At 39.4% G+C, this 24412-nt stretch overlaps 1 protein-coding gene across 2 annotated transcripts in view; it reads right to left on the minus strand.

The window, feature by feature from the left end:
* LOC138740289 (phosphatidylinositol 3,4,5-trisphosphate 5-phosphatase 2-like) overlaps positions 1–24412 on the minus strand; it is a 208898-nt gene that overhangs the window by 150148 nt on the left and 34338 nt on the right. The window contains exon 1 of one of the 2 annotated variants that reach the window (XM_069892719.1): positions 4220–4298. The exons of the other annotated variant lie outside the window; for it this stretch is intronic. The gene's annotated coding sequence lies outside the window, so the exon portion shown is untranslated. Of the gene's footprint in view, positions 1–4219; positions 4299–24412 lie in introns of those variants that run through there. 2 annotated transcript variants of the gene reach the window in all.

Genomic DNA, 24412 nt, shown 5'->3' on the forward strand with positions numbered 1-24412 from the left:
GTTTTATGGTTCAACGGTTCTAAGTGTGAGGTAATGCATTTTGGTAAGTCAAACTTGAACACAGAGTAGATGGTTAATGGTAGGATACTGAAGACTGTGGAAGAATAGAGGGACCTGGGGTCCAAATCCATAGATCTTTCAAGATCGCCACATAGATTGATAGGACAGATAAAAAGCCCAATGGGTTTCTGGTCTTTATTATTTAGGGGATTGGATTCAGGAGTCATGAGGTTCTGGTCACCTCATTATAGGAAAGATGTTGAAGCTATGGAGAGAGGGCAGTGGCAATTTACCGGGTTGTTGCCTGGATTGGAAAATAAGTTTAATGAGGCAAGGTTAGCAGAGCTGGTGCATTTCTCTTCAGAGCGAAAAAGGATGAGAGGTGATTTAAGAGGTCAACAAGATTAGGAGAGGCATAAATAAAGTAGAGAGTCAACACCTTTTTCCCCAGGGCGGGTGTAGCAAATAGAGGATATCTGTACAAAGTGAAGGGAGGAAAGTTTAGTCGAGATATTATTGGTAAGTTTTTTTTTAAAATACTGAGAGCTGTGGGTGTCTGGAACGCATTGCCAGGTATGGTGATAGAGGCTGGAACAATAGGGGCATTTAAGAAACTCTGAGACAGGCAAATGGATGAAAGAAAATAAATCAAGGGTTATGAGGTTGGGTGGTTTAGTTTTTTTGGTAGGTACAGTATCTATGGACCAAAGGGCCTGTACTGTGCTGCAATGTCCTTTGCTCTATATTTGATGTTCCCTTATCTTGAGAATGAAGACAACCTCACTGTCTTTACACCTTCAATGGCCTTGTTTCCTGAGTGTGCCTCAGAATTGGGTGAAGGCATTTTGCATGGTCCAGTGCCATCTCCATACTGATGGCTATTCCACGTGCTCCTTTGAACTTTATAGTGTTAAAGAGCTTTGTTCTGTATTCTCTCAGTTGCCAGCCCACGCATAAAACAATCCCACAGCAGCCGCCCTTCAAAGATCCAAAAATTACAGCGATTTAGCCTGATCACAGTCACCAACATTTCTCTTGACTTTTGCATGCACTCGCTAATCTCTGAAGGTGCCGGTTAACATAATTGAACAATGTCTCCTGAAGACTTCATCAGTGGTGCTAGCAAACTCAGCAATGTCTCACAGTTTTTGGGCTCAACTATCAGCAATGAGGTTTCCTTCTTCCTCTCACTTTATGCTACTTTTCCATTCTGTGTCTTCCACTTGACCTTCTACGATATTGTTTATTTCAGTCACATCACCGATCATTGCATGCACAGGGCAAATAAGACATAACAGAGGAATTAGGCCTTTTGGCCTATCAAACAGCACAGTCAACTTGTATTTATGACTTTGATGACCTATTTACACAGTTAACCACTGCTTTTCTCACCACTTTCTGGAGAGAAAGCCAGTCTTTACCTTTGCATTTAGTTACTGTCTTGCAATTCCTTAAAGCACGAACATCCCATCACAATCGGAAATAAATTACATTTTTAAATTTAAACTTACCAGTAAATTTTTACATTTAAATGTAGACATACAGCACGGAAACAGGCCTTACCAGCCACGAGCCTGTGCCGACAAAATGGACCAAATTGACCTATAACCCCATGCATTTTGAATTGTGGGAAGAAACCAGAACACCTGAAGAAAATACACACAGATATGGGGAGAACTTACAAGCTCCTTACAGACAGCGTCAGATTCGAATCAGAGTTACTGGCACTGTAACAGCGTGGCACTAATCACTACAAGGCTGATTTTTTTTTAAACTAAGATATTTGGCAAGGATTGAGATACCATTAAAACACCTTTTACTGATGTCACAACACTGAACTATCAGTAGTTAACTGGTACAATTATATATCAAATGTCAAGTCACATAGTAAGCATACATGATAAAAGGTACATCTGGAATTCACAAAACCATTTATGGTTATGAAGAGAACAGAAGCCATTTTGGAATAAAATTTAATTCCCATTGATTCAGACACTAGTAAAAGACTCTTCCCATCCCAGATACACCATCTTCAACACCCTTCTATCAGGAAAAAAATTAAAAATATGAGATCACACACCACCAGATTCATGGACAATTTCTTTCCCATATCAGCATCCTGAATGTATCCTATAAACTATTGGGTGGCCCTGGCTGATGCCATATCTCTAAATTAACATTTCATAAATTGATAGTGAAATGTACTGCCTTTGCTTCGAACCAACTGATCTCTCTTTGTAACTGCACTTTTATACGATATCTTATTGGTTGTACGATGTATGAGATGTCTACTGGTCTGCTTGCAATATGACTTTTATCACTGCATCTTGGTACATGTGACAGTAAACTTGAACCAACCTGTTTCTGATTTATAATTATCCAATTATTGACACTGAATCTTTAGGGGGGGGGGGGTTAAAGGCTGCAGTTACAGAGGCCGTTAGCCTATTAGCCCTTCACAAATACCAAGTTTAAGATTTTACACGTCTGATAGGATTCTCATTTAGTAAATTAAGATCCCTTTCCACTTTCCTGTCCTGATATTGGCTAAAACTATTTGTCAACTGTTCACATACTCACATAGTCTTATAGCATACCTGATGGGAATTTAATGTATGAGAAACGAATTAGATAGACCTTCAATCAATGCATATTCCCAGCAGAGGTCATCAGAATACAGAACAAGATTAATCAACCCAACTTATTTGTGTCCGGTCTTATTATTATTTTTTTTAATGTATGTCCTAACCATTGAGAGTATTGCTACATTGCCTTAAAGGAGAATGCCCGATGCTGTACAGATTAGGCTAGACTCCAGGATCTTCTTGCATTGCCAGTTTTATATTATCAAGAACATAAGAACATAACAATTACAGCACGGAAACAGGCCATTAGGCCCTTCTAGTCCGCACTGAACCAAACACCCCTTTCTAGTCCCATCTCCCTGCACAATGCCCATAACCCTCCATCTTCTTCTCATCCATAGACCTGTCCAACCTTTTCTTAAATAATACAATTGACTCCGCCGCCACTATTTCTCCCGGAAAATCATTCCACACGGCTATCACTCTCTGAGTCAAGAAGTTTCCCCTCATGTTACCTCTAAACCTCTGCCCCTTAATTCTTAACTCATGTCCTCTTGTTTTAATCTTTCCTCCTCTTAACAGAAATAGTCTATCCACATCCACTCTGTCTATCCCTTTCATAATCTTAAATACTTCTATCAAATCTCAACTATAATTTCCTGGCAGCTTTACCTTCAAATGACACAATATCATACATCATATGGCAACCCATCATCGCAATGTATACGTTATTTTCAACTATATGTGAACATCTCCCGATTGATACATTTCTATTTACCCTCAAGGACCCTCACCACCAGGTCATACCTGCTTCACACGTCTACCATTGGGAAGGAGGTAAAGAGCATGAAGACGAACACCCAGCGGCACAAGGACGGCTTCTTCCCCTCTGCCATCAGATTTCTGAATGGACAATGATCCACAGACACCGCCTCACTCTCTCTCTTACATATAAAAATAAATAAATTGGATGAAAAGTAATTTATAGCAATTCCTGCACTGTGACACTGCCAAAAAGCAACAAATTTCATGACGTGTTCATGACAATAAATTCTGATTTAAGAATCAAATAAAACTGCATCTGAATTCCAATGGTCACAACCCATTTTAAAATGGGTATGATTGTTGTTGGGGTATCACACTTTGCAATCAACAGTGAATCGGATGGAGCAGAGCACAAGGAGTGTGTATCAAGCTATTCTTCATTCAAAGCCTATGTTTTGCGATGTGGATGTGAGATGAAAAGTGAAGAAAGCCAACAACCAGTCACAGAAAGCAGTTGAGCTGCAACAACTGTTCTTAGGATCCAATATAGTGCGCGAGGTGGATGGCTGAGGAAGGCACTGGGTTCACATGTTAACTAAACTTTCCAGTTCAGTTGCTTTAAAAATGCCTCATTTTTTAAAAATCCATTTATAATGGAGAGTCCCTTTCTCTCCAAGAACTTGCTTTAAAAGGAACCCAAGAGGGAATCGTAAACTCGTCAATGTTAAGGGCCTCCGTAAGGGGACTTTATTAAAACTAGCTTGATATAAATAGCATTTTCCACTCTTTTATGTTCCTTATCTCAAAATATGTAAAAGCAACAAGTCTTTGACAGAACAGCACACTCTTCTATGAGCACACAGACTTACCCTTTTTGGATCGGTTGCTCGGTGATAAAGCAGACAGCTGCGAGTGCATTCAGCTTTGAGAGGAGCTGTCTGGTCTCTCTGCCCGTCGAAGAGTTTTAACTCAGTTTGCTCTGGCAGCTCTACAGTGCACGATGTTCATTCATAGGCCTGTGTGCAGCTCAGGTCCTCTAGTGGTGACAGTGATCAGCAAACACCTCTGTTGCAAGAGGCGCAAAAGTGAAATCTATGAGGCAGTCTCTCCCTTTCTTATAATAACTTGTCTGTTATGTGATTTGTAATTAAAAGTATGGCAGATGTAGGCAGCCTCCAAGAACGCGGCGCAGGCTACACACTCTACTGGTCTGGCAAGCCTTTGGATGAACGACGCCTCTCTGGTGTAGGGTTCATGGTCAAGAACTCCATTGCCTCCAAACTCGAAAACCTCCCGACAGGCCACTTGGACCGGATCACGTCCATGCGACTCCCCTTTCAAAACAAGCATCGCATCACCCTCATCAGTGGCTATGCTCCAACCCTCCAGATGGAACCAGCAGAAAAGGACAAGTTCTACACTGACCTGCGCAACCTCATTCAACGCACCCCTACAGCCGACAAGGTTGTCATCGTTGGCGACTTCAACGCTCGCGTCGGCAAAGACTCAGAAACCTGGCCAGGAATCCTGGGCAAGCATCTTGTCGGCAAGTGCAACGACAATGGGCGCCTCCTGTTGGAGCTCTGTGCAGAACAGCGGCTTGTCATTACAAACACCCTTTTTCAGCAGAGGGAGAGCCTGAAGACTACCTGGATGCAACCCCGATCCAAACACTGGCACCTCCTGAACTACGTCCTGGTGCGTGAAAGTGACAAACGAGATGTGCTCCACACCAGGGTCATGCCTAGCGTGGAATGCCACACTGACCACCGGCTGGTTCGCTGCAAGCTCAACCTTCACTTCAAGCCAAACCCCAGGAACAGTAGAGCCCCTAGAAAGAGGTTCAATGTTGGAAACTTGCAGTCAGGCGAAGTGAGAGGAAACTTCCAGGCAAACCTCAAAGCAAAGCTCGACGATGCAATCCGCCTCACGGACTCGTCCCCTGAAACCCTCTGGGATTAGCTGAAGACTACCATACTGCAATCCACTGAAAAGGTACTGGGCTTCTCCTCCAGGAAAAACAAAGACTGGTTCGACGATAACAGCCAGGAAATCCAGGAGCTGCTGGCAAAGAAGCGAGCTGCCCACCAGGCTCACCTTACAAAGCCGTCCTGTCCAGAGAAGAAACAAGCCTTCCGTCGTGCATGCAGCCATCTTCAGCGCAAACTCCGGGAGATCCAAAATGAGTGGTGGACTAGCCTCGCCAAACGAACCCAGCTCAGCGCGGACATTGGCGACTTCAGGGGTTTCTACGAGGCTCTAAAGGCTGTGTACGGCCCCTCACCCCAAGTCCAAAGCCCGCTGTGCAGCTCAGACGGCAAAGTCCTCCTCAGCGACAAGATCTCCATCCTCAACCGATGGTCAGAACACTTCCAATGTCTTTTCAGTGCCAACCGCTCAGTCCAAGATTCCGCCCTGCTCCAGCTCCCTCAACAGCCTGTAAGGCTAGAGCTGGATTAGGTCCTCACCCAGGATGAGACATACAAGGCAATTGAACAATTGAAAAGTGGCAAAGCAGCAGGTATGGATGGAATCCCCCCAGAGGTCTGGAAGGCTGGCGGCAAAACTCTGCACGTCAAACTGCATGAGTTTTTCAAGGTTTGTTGGGACCAAGGAAAACTGCCTCAGGACCTTCGTGATGCCACCATCATCACCCTGTACAAAAACAAAGGCGAGAAATCAGACTGCTCAAACTACAGGGGAATCACGCTGCTCTCCATTGCAGGCAAAATCTTCGCTAGGATTCTCCTAAATAGAATAATACCTAGTGTCGCCGAGAATATTCTCTCAGAATCACAGTGCGGCTTTCGCGCAAAGAGAGGAACTACTGACATGGTCTTTGCCCTCAGACAGCTCCAAGAAAAGTGCAGAGGACAAAACAAAGGACTCTACATCACCTTTGTTGACCTCACCAAAGCCTTCGACACCGTGAGCAGGAAAGGGCTTTGGCAAATACTAGAGCGCATCGGATGCCCCCCCAAAGTTCCTCAACATGATTATCCAAGGGGAGGAGTCACGTGATGGAGTAGTGGCCGGTAGGGGAACTCCAGCCCTCTCCAGAAAAGTTAAAAAAGATAGAGAAAAAGCAAAGGCACAAACTTAAAAACCAAAACAAAGCGAAAGTAAAAGTGTGAAGAAAATGGCAGCGAAGAAAGAAAAACCAAAAACAACGGGAAGAAAAGAAGAATGAAAGACGTCGGAAGAAGGTGAAGGCCTTACCTGTCCGAAGAGGCCCGCCGCGGAGAGAGAGGCCCGCTCCCACAGGTCAGTGGAGGTCCCGGGCTCAGGACTACAAAAATGGCTCACAGAGCCGAGTAAAAGTGCGCAACCGCGCATGCGCGAGGAGTCGCGCATGCACGATGCGCATGAAAAAAAACACTGACGGGAGGGGGGAACAGCTGCGGAGTCGATCTCCACAGCTGAGAGTGACACCTGCAGCACAGCAGCAGGTGCAGAACACAGACAATAACGACAACAAGAAAGAAGAGGGTAAAAAGAAAACAAGGAAACAACAGATGGTCAACCCAGAGGAAGAAGAAGAAGAACAGAAAGAAGTGGAAGAAGAAGAGAAAAGCAAGACAATGGATGTATCTTTTTTTTTTAAAGAATATATGGAATCCGTGAAAGAATGGCAATTACAAGAATTTGATGAGATAAAAAGAAGAATTAAGAATGCAGAAGAAAGAATGAATAAAATTGAAGTGGCCATATTAGAATTGGCAAAAAGAGTGGAAAATATGGAAAAACGAGAAACATTTGTAGATATGGAAGTAAAAGACTTAAAAGAGAAATTAGAAGAATCTAATAAAAAAGCTAAAGAAGCACAGGAACTGTTAGCTCAGAAGATAGATATAATAGAAAACTATAATAGAAGAAACAATATAAAGATAGTGGGCCTTAAGGAAGATGAAGAAGGCAAGAATATGAGAGAATTTATAAAAGATTGGATCCCCAGGGTCCTGGGAAGACCAGAATTACAGGAAGAAATGGAAATAGAGAGGGCACATAGAACTTTAGCCCCGAAACCACAACCGCAGCAAAAACCAAGATCCATTTTAGTAAAATTCTTAAGATATACAACAAGAGAAAATATATTGGAGAAAGCAATGAAGAAAGTAAGAGAGGACAAAAAGCCACTGGAATATAAAGGTCAAAAATTTTTTTTCTATCCAGACACAAGTTTTGAACTCCTGAAGAAGAGGAAGGAGTTCAACACAGCAAAAACGATCTTATAGAAAAAAGGATATAAATTTATGTTAAGGTACCCAGCGGTACTTAAAATAATTATTCCAGGGCAACAAAACAGACTATTCTCGGATCCAGAGGAAGCACGAAAATTTGCAGAACAACTACAAAACAAGCAGAGTTATGAAGACATGTAATAAGAGTAAAAATGACCACGATCTATATATATGTGTGTAAAGGTATATATATATATATATATATATATATATATATAGTGTGTGCATACATGAATGTATCCGTATTTAGAGGAAAATATATAGAGTATAGACAAGAATTAATAAGGGAGGGAAATGGAATAGAGGGAATAAGGAGGGAATTAAAAGAGTGACCTTTGTTACATATGAAAATTGAAATCTTTTCTGGGGGGGCTGGGTGGGGAGGAGTTACGGTCACTGCAAAATCAGCTGAGGTTTGCGAGTGAATTCGCAAATCCAAATGGAGAGGGGAGATGTGGTTGTTCAACAAGGGATAAAGGACAACTCAGGAGGGGGAGGGGAGAATGGGGTTAAAGAAGTTTTAAATAGGAGAATAGGGAAAATGTTTGATGTTTTAGAAATGTTGTCTTATAATGTGTTCAAAACAAGAAAGCAGAAATGGATAAGAAGGAAAGGTAATGATGGAGAAAGGGAAGATAAACAAAGTATAAAATGGTTACGCTGAACTATATGACTTTAAATATTAACGGAATACATAACCAAATCAAAAGGAAGAAACTGGTAAATTTACTGACAAAAGAAAAAATTGATATAGCATTTGTGCAAGAAACACATTTAACTGACTTGGAGCACAAGAAATTAAAGAGAGATTGGGTAGGACACGTAACAGCAGCGTCGTATAATTCAAAAGCAAGAGGAGTAACTATATTAATTAGTAAAAATGTGCCAATTAAAATAGAAGAGGAAAAAATAGATCCAGCAGGGAGATATGTAATGATAAAATGTCAGATATATTCGGAGTTTTGGAATCTACTCAATGTATATTCACCTAACGAAGAAGATCAAAAGTTTATGCAAGATATTTTTTTGAAGATAGCAGAAACGCAAGGGAACATATTAATAGGAGGGGATTTCAACCTGAATTTGGATTCAAATATGGACAAAACTAGGAAAAAAATTAACAGAAAGAACAAAGTAACCAAATTTATAATTAAATCGATGGAAGAAATGCAACTTTTGGATATATGGAGGAAACAACACCCAAAGGAAAAGGAATATTCATATTACTCGGCTAGACATAAAACATACTCAAGAATAGACCTATTTTTGTTATCAGCTCATATGCAAGATAGAGTAAGAAAAACAGAATATAAAACTAGAATATTATCGGACCATTCACCCTTAATATTGACAATAAAGTTAGAGGACATCCCTCCAAGAATGTATAGATGGAGATTAAACTCCTTGCTACTTAAAAGGCAGGATTTTAGAGAATTCATTGAAAGACAAATTAAAATGTATTTTGAAATAAACACGGAATCAGTGAAAGATAAGTTTATACTATGGGATGCAATGAAAGCGTTCATTAGAGGGCAAATAATAAGTTATGTAACCAAGATGAAGAAGGACTATAATCAGGAAACAGAGCAGTTGGAAAGGGAATTAGTAAATATAGAAAAAGAATTAGCAATGAAGGAAGATACAACTAAAAGAAGAGAATTGGCAGATAAAAAAATAAAATATGAAACATTACAAACATATAAGGTGGAGAAGAATATAATGAAGACAAAACAAATATTATGAACTAAGGAAAAAAAAACGCACAAAATTCTAGCATGGCAGCTTAAGACAGAACAAGCTAATAAAATAGTATTGGCATCAAGGAAAAAAGACAAACAAATCACATATAATCCAAAGGAGATCAAGGAAAACTTGAGAATTCTATGAACAATTATACCAAACTGAAAACGAAGGGAAAGAAGGGAAAATAGATGAATTTCTAACTAAAATTGAACTACCAAAACTACAAATAGAGGAACAAAATAAATTAACAGAACCATTTGGAATAGTAGAAATACAAGAGATAATAAAATAAAATTACCAAATAATAAAACACCAGGAGAGGATGGATTCCCAATAGAATTCTATAAAACATTTAAAGATTTATTAATTCCTCCCCTCCTGGAAGTAATCAACCAGATTGATAAAACACAAAGCTTACCAGATTCATGTAAAACAGCAACAATTACAGTAATACTAAAGCAAGGGAAAGATCCACTCGCACCAGCGTCATATAGACCAATATCTTTACTTAACACAGATTATAAGATAATAGCTAAACTATTAGCAAACAGATTAGCAGAGTATGTACCTAAAATGGTAAATCTAGACCAAACTGGATTTATTAAAAAAAGACGCACAACAGACAATATTTGTAAATTTATTAACTTAATTCATGCAGTAGAAGGGAGTAAAGCGCCAACAGTAGCAGTTGCTTTAGACGCAGAGAAGGCCTTTGACAGAGTAGAATGGAATTATTTATTCAAAGTATTGCAAAAATTAAGTTTACCAGAGAAGTATATTAATTGGATTAAAGCATTATATAAAGGACCATTGGCGAAAGTGACAGTAAATGGATATATATCAAAGCAATTTAACTTAAACAGGTCTACACGGCAGGGATGCCCACTATCACCTTTATTGTTCGCGTTAGCCATAGAACCACTAGCAGAATTGATAAGAACAGAAAATAATATAAAAGGGATAAAAATAAAAGACAAGGAATATAAAATCAGTTTATTTGCAGATGATGTTATAGTATACTTAACAGAACCAGAACTATCAATAAAAGAATTATATAAGAAATTGAAGGAATATGGAGAAGTGTCAGGTTACAAGATTAATGTAAATAAAAGTGAAGCAATGCCTATGAATGATGCGGATTTCTCAAAATTTAAGAAGGAATCACCATTCAGTTGGCAAATGCAAGCAATAAGATTCCTAGGTATACAAATAAATAAAAATCTCGGCCAACTATATAAACTCAATTATTATCCACTAATGAAAAAATTACAGGACGATTTAGAGCATTGGAAATTTTTCCAAGGATATTATACCTATTTCAGGCATTGCCAATACACCTGACAGAGAAATTCTTCAAGGAGTTAAAGAAAATAATAAGGAAATTTTTATGGAAAGGGGGGAAACCGAGGATAGCACTAGATAAATTAACAGAATGGTATAAACAAGGAGGCTTACAACTGCCAAACTTTAAAAATTATTATAGAGCTGCACAATTAAGATACCTATCAGATTTTTATCAAACAAGGGAAAAGCCAGATTAGAATTAGATAAAATAAGGGAAAAGATACCTGAACACATATTATATAAATGGGATGAAAAATTGGTACAACATAGAAGTTCTCCAGTATTACATCATCTACTCAATATTTGGAAGAAGATTCATGTAGAAAGAAATAAAACAAATTATCAATTACCAAAACTAATATTGACGCAAAATAAGTTAGTCCCTTTTACAATAGATAACCTTTCCTTTAGAGAATGGGAGAAAAAAGGGATCAAAAGAATAGAAAATTGTTTTTCAGGAAATAATTATCCTTTGAACAAATGAAAGATAAATACAATATAACTCAAGATACAGTGCTGGCATATTACCAATTGAGATCCTACTTGAAGGACAAATTAGGAAGCAGTCTGAGGTTACCAGAGGGAAGTAACTTTGAATATGTGATTACAGATACAATGATAATCAAAAGATTTATAACAAATATGTATATTAAACTGCAAGAAAAGGAGAATGAGGAAACAAATGGTAAAACTAAACAAAAATGGGAACAAGATTTAAATAAAATGATAAAAAAGGAAACATGGGAGAAGTTATGTTCTGGAACGATGAGAAATATAATAAATACGAGGTTACGTATGATACAATATAACTGGATACACAGGCTATACATTACACCTCAAAAGTTAAATAAATGGGACCCAACAGTATCTGATAGATGTTTTCGATGTAAAAAAGAAATGGGAACAACAATTCATGCAATCTGGACATGAGAAAGTAGAAAAATTTTGGGAAGATCTAAACCAAATATTAAATAAAATTACAGAAAACAATATACCAAAAAAACCCAGAGATCTTCCTCCTAAGTAACATAAAAAACAAAGAATTTGGAATTGATTTGGATGGTGCACAAAAAAGATTTGTTAAGATAGCTCTAGCCGTAGCAAAAAAATGTATTATGTCAACCTGGAAATCGGAAGATAATTTGAAAATACAACAATGGTATATAGAAATGAATAAATGTATTCCATTAGAAAAAATAACATATAGTTTAAGAAATAATATTGAAATATTTGAACAAATATGGGAGCCTTACATGAAACATAATAGCGAAAACCTACCGGGGACATTCACTACCTAAATTAATGAAAGGAGAAGGAAATAAAAAGAATTGACTCAGTGGTATTTCTTGTTTATTTTTATTGAATGACAACATTGTTTGACTGGTTTAATGTATCCTAGATTTTGTACTTTAAATGGACGGGAGGGGGGAGGTAGGGAGGGTGGGATGGGGGGGGGGGGGGAGAAAATGGCACTGTATATATTTGAAAAGGAAAAAGTATGTATCATGGTTAATGTGGTTTATGGTGTGAAAAATAAAAAATTTAAAAAAAACATGATTATTCAACTGCACGAAAACCAACAAGGTCGGGTCAGATACAGCAATGAGCTCTCTGAACCCTTCTCCATTAACAATGGCGTGAAGCAAGGCTATGTTCTCGCACCAACCCTCTTTTCAATCTTCTTCAGCATGATGCTGAACCAAGCCATGAAAGACCTCAACAATGAAGACGCTGTTTACATCCGGTACCGCACGGATGGCGGTCTCTTCAATCTGAGGCACCTGCAAGCTCACACCAAGACACAAGAGAAACTTTTCCGTGAACTACTCTTTGCAGACGATGCCGCTTTAGTTGCCCATTCAGAACCAGCTCTTCAGCGCTTGACGTCCTGTTTTGCGGAAACTGCCAAAATGTTTGGCCTGGAAGTCAGCCTGAAGAAAACTGAGGTCCTCCATCAGCCAGCTCCCCACCATGACGAAAAGCCCCCCCACATCTCCATCGGGCACACAAAACTCAAAATGGTCAACCAGTTTACCTATCTCGGCTGCACCATTTCATCGGATGCAAGGATCGACAACGAGATAGACAACAGACTCTCCAAGGCAAATAGCGCCTTTGGAAGACTACACAAAAGAGTCTGGAAAAACAACCAACTGAAAAACCTCACAAAGATTAGCGTATACAGAGCCGTTGTCATACCCACACTCCTGTTCGGCTCCGAATCATGGGTCCTCTACCGGCATCACCTACGGCTCCTAGAACGCTTCCACCAGCGTTGTCTCCGCTCCATCCTCAAAATTCATTGGAGCGACTTCATCCCTAACATCGAAGTACTCGAGATGGCAGAGGCTGACAGCATCGAGTCCACGCTGCTGAAGATCCAGCTGCGCTGGGTGGGTCACGTCTCCAGAATGGAGGACCATTGCCTTCCCAAGATCGTGTTATATGGCGAGCTCTCCACTGGCCACCGTGACAGAGGTGCACCAAAGAAAAGGTACAAGGACTGCCTAAAGATATCTCTTGGTGCCTGCCACACTGACCTCCGCCAGTGGGCTGATATCGCCTCAAACCGTGCATCTTGGCACCTCACAGTTCGGCGGGCAGCAACCTCCTTTGAAGAAGACCGCAGAGCCCACCTCACTGACAAAAGACAAAGGAAGAAAAGCCCAACACTCAACCCCAACCAACCAATTTTCCACTGCAACCACTGCAACCTTGTCTGCCTGTCCCGCATCGGACTTGTCAGCCACAAACGAGCCTGCTGCTGACGTGGACTTTTACCCCCTCCATAAATCTTTGTCCGCGAAGCCAAGCCAAAGAAGGAAAAAGAAAAAAGAAAGAATTAAAAGTATTAAAATTACAATGCTCTGCTTGGGAAAAATATGAGAGGTAATTTCATATTGTTGCCTGGATTGGACAACAAGTCAGATGAAACAAGATTGACAGATTTAGGGTTTTCAAGACAAGGATGAGAGGTTTTGTCATAAAGGTTATTAGGAGGGGCTGAGATAACATGGTCAGTGTGGTGAGATGTAATAGTGTACGTATTAGTTTATTAAAGTTGTCTTATACTTGCACTGCTGGTGTGGTTATTGTCAGTACAATCAGCCTGCGCATTTTTTTCCTGTAGCAACAATAACAAATAGTAGATAATATTTGTTTAAGATGAGTGAGTAATCATTTAGGAGTGTAATGGATCTGTGTTAATATTAATCCTTCGTTTAATGTTAAAACTATATTTTATCTAGATATGCCTTAATAAGTTCATTTGTGTGGTTACAGGGGCACAAGACAACATTTTAAACACACATGGTTCTTTGAAATTGAAGGCGGAAGCCAGTTTGAGATGAAAATGGCTGTTGATTGAAGTTGGAGTCAAGAAGATGAAAGGATTTATGATGGTTTTTGGAAACAATTGGTGTTTTTTCAGAAGCACCTGCATAAATGTACGGACATTTTAACCCTGAAGAGAACAGACCTCACGGAGGCATAAGTGGACTTGAATGCTTTTCGCACATCAGTGTGAAAAGAGTTTATGAACAAAGGCAGAACTGATGTCACATACCATGTGACATGAGAGATTTGCCAAAAATAGAGTATTGAAATCCGAGACAAAAAAATCAGTTTAAGGAAACTCATCATTCTGTTAAGATGCAGAACTGACCAGCAGTACTATTTCCTGGAAAAGGGGAAAAGCTGCCTATGTGTTATTTCTAACAAAAGGGGAACCCAGAAATAAATAGATTTCAAAAGAGAAGCTACTTCTCACTGTCTCCTTAAGATAAAGATGGCAGTCTCTTCGTTTGGGAAAACTGATTCCAAAGTCTTCATTCAAGAAAAATAGACATCCTGGAAAGACAGCAAGTTTATCATCCTTTCAATAGCAGATGCATTGGTGGCTCAGAAGATGGTCACTTCTATTTAAAGAATAGCTCTCAAGGACAACTCATCGAATAATTGAGAGTTTAAAGAGGCCTGAAGTGCTTTAGAATTATTTCCGAACTGAAATTTTAAGACTTTCGAGCAAAACTAAAATGATGCTGAAATTTTAAAATTGACGCTTCAGAGTGGGACTTTAATTACACACATACATGTGCATAGTGGGGTTATGTTAAGAGGCAAGTAAAAACTGTAATGTTATTAATAGTTTTATAGTTTACCATTATCTGGTGAATGTTATTCCTATATTAGTGCTAACAAAGTCCCTTTAGTCCCAAACAAAATTAAAAGGGTCATTAATTCATAACAGGAGAGATGTTTTTAAAAAGAGTGGTGGGTGCCTGGAATGCATCACTGGAGAAGACAGTGGCTGGGACAACAGGGACATGTAAAAGACTCAAAAAGGCACATGGATGGAAGAAAACGAGAGGGTTATGGTTGCGAGGTAGGAGAAAATGCCATTGCTGTGAAGTAGGCTTCGCTTTTTATTATAAAAGAACACATTGTACCAAATATGAAGAATAGAAGAACATTTCCAAAAATAAATCAACAATGGTAAACCCCTTCCTCATACAATATGAGAATGACAAAAAAGGAAAAAGAGAAACCAAAGGAAAGAACTCCAACTCTCTTCCGAAAAGAAAATCCTGGGATGTTCTGACATAAAAATGAAGGTGGGACAGTTCTGCTAAATCTACAAAACATTAGTAATTGAAGGAAAAACCATGTCCATAAATAAATACATTCAATGACCAAGCATTTAATGAGTATGAAAAGAGTCCATTAAAGGACTCCAAATTTTATGAAAATTAGTGTTAGCTCACCATGTGCAACACCTGATCTTTTCTAAATTAAGGCAAGACATGACATAAGCACTGAGTACTAGTGAGTGGAAAAGGATCTTTCCATCTAAGTAGGATCGCTCATTGTGCCAGAGTTGTAAATAGTACGACTTGATGATCAGAGGAAGAAAATAGCTCATTAATATCATCTAACACTCCAGACAAGCCTGTTAAAGGATTAGGTTCAAGATTAACATGTAATATTATTGATAAAACACGAAAAATCTCCCTCCAATAAGGTTCAAGAACTCATCAAGACCAGAACATGTGCAGCAAGATTGCTTCCCCATCGATACATCTGTCACATTGGGGATTTAGATCAGGAAATATATGGGATAAGTTGTCTTGAGACATGCAAGTCCGAAGTACAACCTTGAACTGAATAAGAGAATGTCGAGAACATAGTGAAGAAGTGTTAACGAATTTAAGAACCAAATCCCAAGTTTTGTCCGAGATAGAAAACTGTACATCATGCTCCATGCTCTTTTAATCTTATCAAGGGAAACCTGATGTGATTTTGAAAGCATATCACATGTAAAGGTTATTAAAGCCTTCTGGAAGCGTTGTAATTTGAAAATTACATCCAGCAATTTAGATTCAAAAGTCATGGGAAAATTTGGTAAATGAACCTATAAAAAAAGTTCTGATCTGCAACTATTAAAAAATAATGCGAATTTGGTAGATTAAACTGTTCAAAAGACAGAAGACAACTGTCAACAAACAAATCTTGAAAACACTGAACATTATCATGCCAATTGACAAACATTGAATCATATAAAAGGAGTAAATACATAATTAGATGATATAAAAATTGATAAAGAAAAACCTTTTAAATCAAAACAATTCCCGAATTGAAACCAGATACGCAAGGAATGTTTTACTACAGGACTGTATCATACTGTTAGTGGAGTAGGTTTCTATAGATCGGCACAACATTGTGGACTGAAGCGCCTGTAATGTGCTACCATGTTCTCTTTCACTGAATTAAACTTCACAAGGCCATGCTGCTCAGAAACAGGCCCTTCAGCCCATCAGATACATGTCCACCATCTAACATCTATCTATACCAATCCCTTTACTCAGTTCGTAGCCTACCACATCTCAGTGGTTCAGGTGCTCATCCAGATGTATGCATAGCTGTCTGCACCGCACACTCCATTATTGCTGACAACTACCATTTGGGTGAAAATATTTGATGATCCAATTTCAACTCCCACCAAGGCTGCTGTGAAATTTTAATTCAGTTAATAATCTCGAATAACAATAACCAAGTGTCATAAACACCTGCTTAGGAGAGGAGATCAGTCATCCTTTCAAGGTCTTGCACCTATGCCAACATGGTTGACCATGATTTCCTCAAAAATCAAGTCAGAGTTCTAGCGATGGGTAGTAAATGCTGCACTTTAATGCCACACCTACAATCTGAAGTCTAACTTTTAAAAACAGAAACATACAGAATTCTTGAGACTGTTCTGGGGAAATGTTTGCTCTGGCTGGGATATCCAGAGCCAGTGATCACAGTGAACAAACAATGAGGAACCCAGTCAGCATCCACGAGTTGAAACGGTTAGTTAACCTTTTGGGTCGAGATCCTTTATCAAGATGGTGGTGCCAGCCTCAAGGTAACGAGTTTAAAGAGAGAGGAGACGCACAGGAGATGGCAGACACTGGAATCACAGAAACTTGACCCCGTTTCTTTTCCTTGACTCTCCCTCTCTCCCTTTGTCTGGCATCTGCCCATCTAGTGCCACTAATATCCATCATATTTCCCCTCCACCTGGTTTACCAATCTCTCACCCTGTCCTTTTTACCCTGGCATCTCTCAGTCTCAGTAAAGGTTTTCAGCTTGAAACAGTAACCATTCTTTTTCTCTCACTGAGTTCGTCCAGCAAAGTGTACTTAACTTGAGTTTAAAGAAAGACTTCATTCAGAGGGCAATGGACTTTGGAATTCTTTATCCAGGCACAGACTCTACAAACACAACCTGATGAAACAGTGTCTCTTCAGACCATGGGGCATGTACAAAAATGCACAATACACAGGACATAAAGATCACATAAATAATCACAATGCATTTATGTAGACATTTAGTATGATTGTCAAACCTACTATTTATTAGTCTCACAGCCTGTGGGGAGAAGCTTTTCCCCAGCCTGCCAGTCCTGTTCCAATGTTCCTGTACCGTCTTGATGGTAGTGGATTGGACAGAACTCTGTAATTCCTTGAGCCCTTTTAGACAGAACTTCCAAACTCTTTGCAGCTACCATCCCAGACTCTCAATTGTATTCCTGTAAACATTTAATCCAGATTAAAATCTCATCCTAGGAGCAATGTTAGAATTTTCCCTAGAACTATAAATGGAATACATCTTCAGTATGAATGATGGAAGATCTTTATTAGATTTACACATTTTTAAATAGCTGTCTTTTATCAGGTTCACCAAAGGGCAAAGTGTTCTTGATGTAATCTGCACTGGTCATTGAGGTCTTTCCAAGTCTGAGTGATACAGCGGTTCTGGTGAGGTAATATTCTTAATTAATCCCAGAAAATTGCACTCAGTCATTTCACCGAGTGCCAAGATCATCTTCGAATCACCCCCACCTCTTCAGTCTCCCAGAAGCAGTGGTATTTATAACACAAACTTTATCCTGTTAATAAATTAATAGGATTGGAATGTCAAATCTTTTGAGGCATTTCCAAAATGTAATCCTATTATAATCTGGAGACCGTATATAAAGATTGTGGGATTTTTATAGTCAGAATAGATGGTATCAGCATTCTCTGCACTAACTCAGGTGAGGCCGCATGAATTATTTCTATTTACTAAAACCGCACAATGTTATCGCTAATAATTGATATAAAATATAAGCAGGAGTAGGTCAATTGCTCTGTTAAATTTGCTCACCTTTTCTCTGTCATACTGATCCTTGTCGTCATTCACTTTTGCAAGTTTTTCCTCTATGCTTTAATATCTGAATGCCCTTTGAATGTCAGACTTGTAAATGTCTGAACTCTAAGGAATAATCTGTTTCAGAAGGGCAAAGATATTGCTAAATCTATAGCAAAGGACTTTTTCTCAGATTTGTTTGGCTGACAACTAAATACAGTGACTGAAGAAAAAGAAAACAGGGTGAGTTCACTCAATTGGTGTCTCTCTGTGAAATAATAATTACACTTGAACTCACCTCTGCCTAGTATTCCCTTTTTTCTATGTCTTTCATATTAATTTCTTTGGTTCTAAGATGGCACTCCACCCAAAAAGTCTTTGGATTAGAAATTGGGCCTGGATTAATTCACCTTGTAAATTCTTGGAATAGCTTCCAATTGCCAATGAACAAAGTTAAATCACTCAAAGCCATTTGAATACATTTATTTTAAGTTACATATTTATGTGATTATTATGTGCTATCTATTGAACCGTGCACCACGGTTGGGAGAAACACTCTTTTTGGTGGTATAGTCAGATGTTAATAGACTTGATCTTGAACCTCTTTAGAGATGAGACTGGTGCCTACATGGTTAAAATGAGATATGTCCCCCAATCTATGATGATCCAAGGTCGTCTTCTGGTGGAGCCCATCAGATCAGATTCATTTTATGGTCATTGTCCAGTAAAACTAGCAACAAAACACTCAGAAATCTCAGCATACAGTTACAAAAGGCTGCCTAACAATACAGTACTGCGCAATTAGTTACTAGAGCTTAGGCAGTAAGCCAGGCTGCCTAACAATACAGTACTGCGCGATTAGTTACTAGAGCTTAGGCAGTAAGCCAGGCTGCCTAACAATACAGTACTGCGCAATTAGTTACTAGAGCTTAGGCAGTAAGCCAGGCTGCCTAACAATACAGTACTGCGCAATTAGTTACTAGAGCTTAGGCAGTAAGCCAGGCTGCCTAACAATACAGTACTGCGCGATTAGTTACTAGAGCTTAGGCAGTAAGCCAGGCTGCCTAACAATACAGTACTGCGCAATTAGTTACTAGAGTTTAGGCAGTAAGCCAGGTTGCAACAAGATGTTAAAATGTCCACCATTAAGATGGAGAAGGATGCTTCCCCTAATCTCCAAGGCCACTGTGGATTACACGTGCCGCTATCCCAAATCAGGTTCAGCCACTCCCCAGTGGACCCGGGGCTATGTTATGGAGACTATACATTACATACACATTGACCAGAATCTTGAAAATAACCAATTTTAACCATGAACTTTCTTTCTAATTCAGATAAGGTCAATTCAGATATAGAAGTTTTCAAATTAAATTTCCAGTATTTGTGATGGTTCCATATGACTGAACAATTATACGTGTTGAATATTTGCAATATTTGTTATTTTTGTAGCTCCATTATGTCATTACTACATTTTATTGCCTAGAAGTTCATCCCCAGACAAGGAGAGTGAAGATTTTCTGGATTGAATATTATGGTGTCAATTGGCCATTCTCAATGGCCACCCGCAGGCCACAGCACATTTAAGTAAAAGCTTTGTATTCTTTTTACCTCATGCAAGATAAATATTTTTAATGGTTTTTTTTAATGTAGTCAGTACAAGTATAGAAGAAACCAAAATTTGACTGCTTCACAGGGAAGAGGGTCCTAAGCTTTGAGCAGAGTCCTGGGGGGGGGGGGGGGGGGGGGCGGGGCAGGGGAATACACAAAAAAAGGCTGCAAATAGCTGGTGTAGCTAGGCCAATCACAACAGAACTAAAAGGTTAATTTCTTTAAAATGCAATTGCTCCAAGTTTAGTTGCATGAGTTCAAGTGATAACTTGATATCCTGGTGGTTTTGAGACAAACTAACTCAACAACAAAGTCATTTTGCTGAATAACCTGGCATAATCACTTCTCGAGGAAAGCCATGCTGTTATATAATGACCGAGATTCAAATCAAGGCATGGAAAGCTATATTTGAAAGTCCAGATGTTCAGCCAATGTCTTATCCTCAATACATTAGTGCAAGCTCAGACCTCGAATTAAAAATGTGTTAAAAACATGCATAAGATAAAGTAATTGTTATATATTAGAAGACCACATAACTCTCTTTTTCATGCATTTTTCTATGTTTTAGATGTGATAATTTCAACCATCTCTTGCATCCCCTGTAAATATAAATGTTATCTTTGTCCTCTTATCCTCAATGGCATCTGCCCATCAGCCTCACTACTGACTTGAATTGGCTCCCAGTTCTGCTATGTCACAGTTTTTAAATTCTCATTCTTGCTTGCAATCTCTAAATGGTTTCATTCTTCCCAGCTTGTCGTTCATTCTCTAGCCTTCTAATATCCCAGGATCTCTGAACTTAGCTTTTTCGTGCAACCCTGGCCAAGGCTTCACCAGAGAGTAGCGATGAGCCAAAAGACTTCCTTTTGTGTCACAAGGAAGAAAGAAGAAATATGATCTGGAAGTTCTGCCAGAGAGCTCTCTACCACCCTCTGACTGGAGTTTTGACAATTTTTTTTCTAACATGGCTTGGTCTCCACATCCTACCAGGATGTTTCTTTGACCATTGTTGCTTTCACTCTAGAACCACAATTGGATCTACACAAGGATAATCATATAAAGAAATAACATAAAGTTACAGACAGAATCCAACCTTAACGCTTCAGCCTATTTATCACAAAATACCTAATACAGTGAGAAGGGTTCTTCTGTGAGCAGACTCTGAAAGGCTATCTCTAACAGTCATACACTCCTGTAAAAGGTACAATAACACAGTATAGGATTGTAATGACAAATAAAGTCAATTGGCACCAAGCAAGAACAGCAAAGCTTCAGTTTTCTCACTCACCCGCTGGTTTTAAAGCTGTGTTCCAATATGAGGTTTAACACTGGCCAACATTTCATTTTCACTAAAGCCTACTGAGGTTTTCTTGAACCATCATTTAATTTGCTCACTTGCTAAGTTCACTAACCCACCTGAAGCTCGTTTCCATTAGCTGCTTAACGATAATCATTAAACCTCCCACTGAGCTCTTTGAAAATGGACTTAAGCTGAACTGATTTTTTTCTCTCCTTCAATAATATTTACCCAGTTTAGATCAAATTTGCAAGGTCGCAGGCCAATTCAAAAAATGTGAGCTTCATTTCCTGCTACTGCATTGTTAACAAAATGTTATGAGTTGAGTTGTCTGCCTTATTGAGTAGCAGAATGATCGGAGGAAAGATACACTTGCAATTTTGTCATGCTTTTTTATAATGAAAGCAATGTAGTGTGGGAGATCCTACTGTTCATCTGCATGCAGCAATGTCTGTTAAAGGATAACATGGTCAATACAAATCCTCCTCTTAATTATTGTTGATTGAGGATTAAGTATTGGCCAGAACGAGGCAATAGAGACTATTGACTAGTAAATAGAAATTGGCATTGATGATACGTGAAGATCATCTTGGACGTGGTTGGCTAATGGGTCTGCCTCTGTGCTGTAGGATTCCATGACGACTGTCCTGCTTTTCAGCTGAAACCTGCCACAACAAAATGCTGTGGCACACACGGCAGAAGACATTATGTGCCAGTGAGCATTTAACAGAGGAAATTTCTTCCCCTTACCCTTCAGCATTCACACAATGACTTATTTTTGTTGCAGAAAGAGGGCTTTGGGTCACAGAATTGAATCATCGAATCATAGAAAGGATCAGTACAGAAATGAGTTAACTTCACCCACCATGTCCAAAGCCCACTGTGCTGCCTACGTACACAAATCCCAATTGCCTGCATTAAGCCTGTATCCTGAGATACAGGAGAGGGTAGCAGATCTAAAAGGGGAAATTTCCAGGCTCTGTTTGGAAAGTGGTTTTGGTTGGGAGGATAGAGGGAATTAGTAGTTGTCAAATTGATTGACAAGGGAGTGGGGATGTACTGGCTCATTGGCACTCTAGGTGAAACCCAGAAAACATGGTTATTAGAGGACCTAATGAGATGAACTCATGCCCAGAATTCCCAGGTGAATTGTGAGGCTGTATTTCTGTGTGTAAGCCACCCATCACTGACAAGCCACAAGCATGAAAAAGAAACACAGACAAATATATCCAGAAGTACATTTAATTCCATCTAATGACATCTGGGATCCTCCATCACTGATGTGACAAATGGCACAGGAGAAAGATCAAAGAGAATATCCTTCAATTTTATCTTAGATGTTTTTTAACAATGAAATGCAAGTCCAAGACTAGCATTTTTAATGTTCTCCTTCCTTCCTTTCTCTCAATACTGTCATATCTCTTTCTTTGCCCATTAACACTTTTTAAAAGTTTTGGTTCAGAAAATCAACAATTCTGTACATTCAAGTGGCATTTTATCCTTTGCCATATTCAAATATGGAGATTTTATTGTAAAACAAAACAAGTAATGCAGATAGCCATTGAAATTTGAATTCTTAAAATTGATTGAGGGATAAGTTCAGAGCAGAGTGTTAATATATTGGAGCTGGATTTGGATGAATTCTGGAATATTCAGGAGACAGAGGGGGTGACAGGAGTTACAGGGACACTATAACACCTAGAAGGCAGGAGGAGGGTAGATGGGTGACAGTCAGGAAAGGGAAAGGGAACGGGCAGACAGTGCAGGGGACCCCTGTGAACATTCTCCTCAGTTACAAGTATACCATACTGGATACTGTTGGGGGGAGGACCTACCAGGGACAAGCCACGGCGATCAGGCCTCTGGCATGGAGTCTGGTCCTGTGGGTAAGAAGGGAAGGGAGGAGAAGAGGTGAGCTGTAGTGATAGGGAATTCCATAGTTAGGGGGGACAGATAAGGGGTTCTTTAAAAGATTGAGTATCCCGGATGGTATGTTGCCAGAGTCCGAGATATCACAGATCAAGTTGACGGCATTCTCAGGAGGGTGGGTAAGCAGCCAGATGTCATGGTCCATAAAGAGACTAATAGTGTAGGTAGGAAAGGTGAGGAGTTCCTGCAAGGAATGTTTAGAGAGATAGGGACTAGGTTGAAGGACAGGACCTCCAGGATTTTGATTTCAGGATTGCTAACCATGCCAAGTGCTAGTGAGGTTAGAAATAGGAAGATAATGGTAAAAGCTGATGTGAAAAATGCATGTTAGAAGACAATGGGTTGTACAGAGATGTCCAGAGGGTTTTATTTACAATGAGAGTGTAGCTGGGAAGGAAAAGTAGTTGAGTGAACTTTTATTAAATTTAAAAAAATCTGGGTTGAGTGCAGTACAGAAACTCAGCAGGTCACATTGTCTCCATCAGAAGTAAAGTGTAACTAATGTTTTGGGCCTGGGACCTTTGTCAAGGTAATAATACCTGACAAAGGGCCAAGGCCCAAAATGTTGGTTATCCTTAACTTCCTATGAATGCTGTATGACCTGCTGAGTTTCTCTAGCATGTTTGTGTAGTGGACTAAACTTGATTACTGTTTGAGACATTTTACAATAGAGGGGCCTCCTGTGGTTGTTGGACTAAAGTTCTTGGACTTGTGCTTTCAGACATCCTGTAGCATTTTGTGATCTTTGACTTAGAGAAGTGCCTTTTGTAAAGGTGAAGAAGATGGTGCAATGTGATCAATGGTTAGGAGCAGATGACACACAGGAGGTTGCAGATGTTGGAAACCACAACCAAACGCAATCTGCTGGAGGAACTCAGCAGGTCAAGCAACATTGGTGGGAGAAAAATGGTTGCTGATGTTTCAAACCAAACCCCTTTATTGAAACTGGAGAAATGCCATTGAGAAGCCAGTGTTACCATAGGGTAGGATTGTTTTGATGCCTGTTATATTTCATTGGGTTCTACAACCACTTCCTTGTCTCTAGGCTTTGTTAAATATCTTGAATCTTGCAATACACAGTGGCATCGTGCTGTAATACCTTATTAAAATGCTTCTGAGCAGCTAAAGACTTCATTAGGAATCAATGCAATTTGGATACAGGCTGGTTGCATGTAATCCCGGCTCTTATGAGCCCACAAGTCTGATTCACATTCATATTGGAAGATATTTTA

The sequence above is a fragment of the Narcine bancroftii genome, chromosome 8 (genome assembly GCF_036971445.1).
Source record: "Narcine bancroftii isolate sNarBan1 chromosome 8, sNarBan1.hap1, whole genome shotgun sequence".
Lineage (NCBI taxonomy): Eukaryota > Metazoa > Chordata > Chondrichthyes > Torpediniformes > Narcinidae > Narcine > Narcine bancroftii.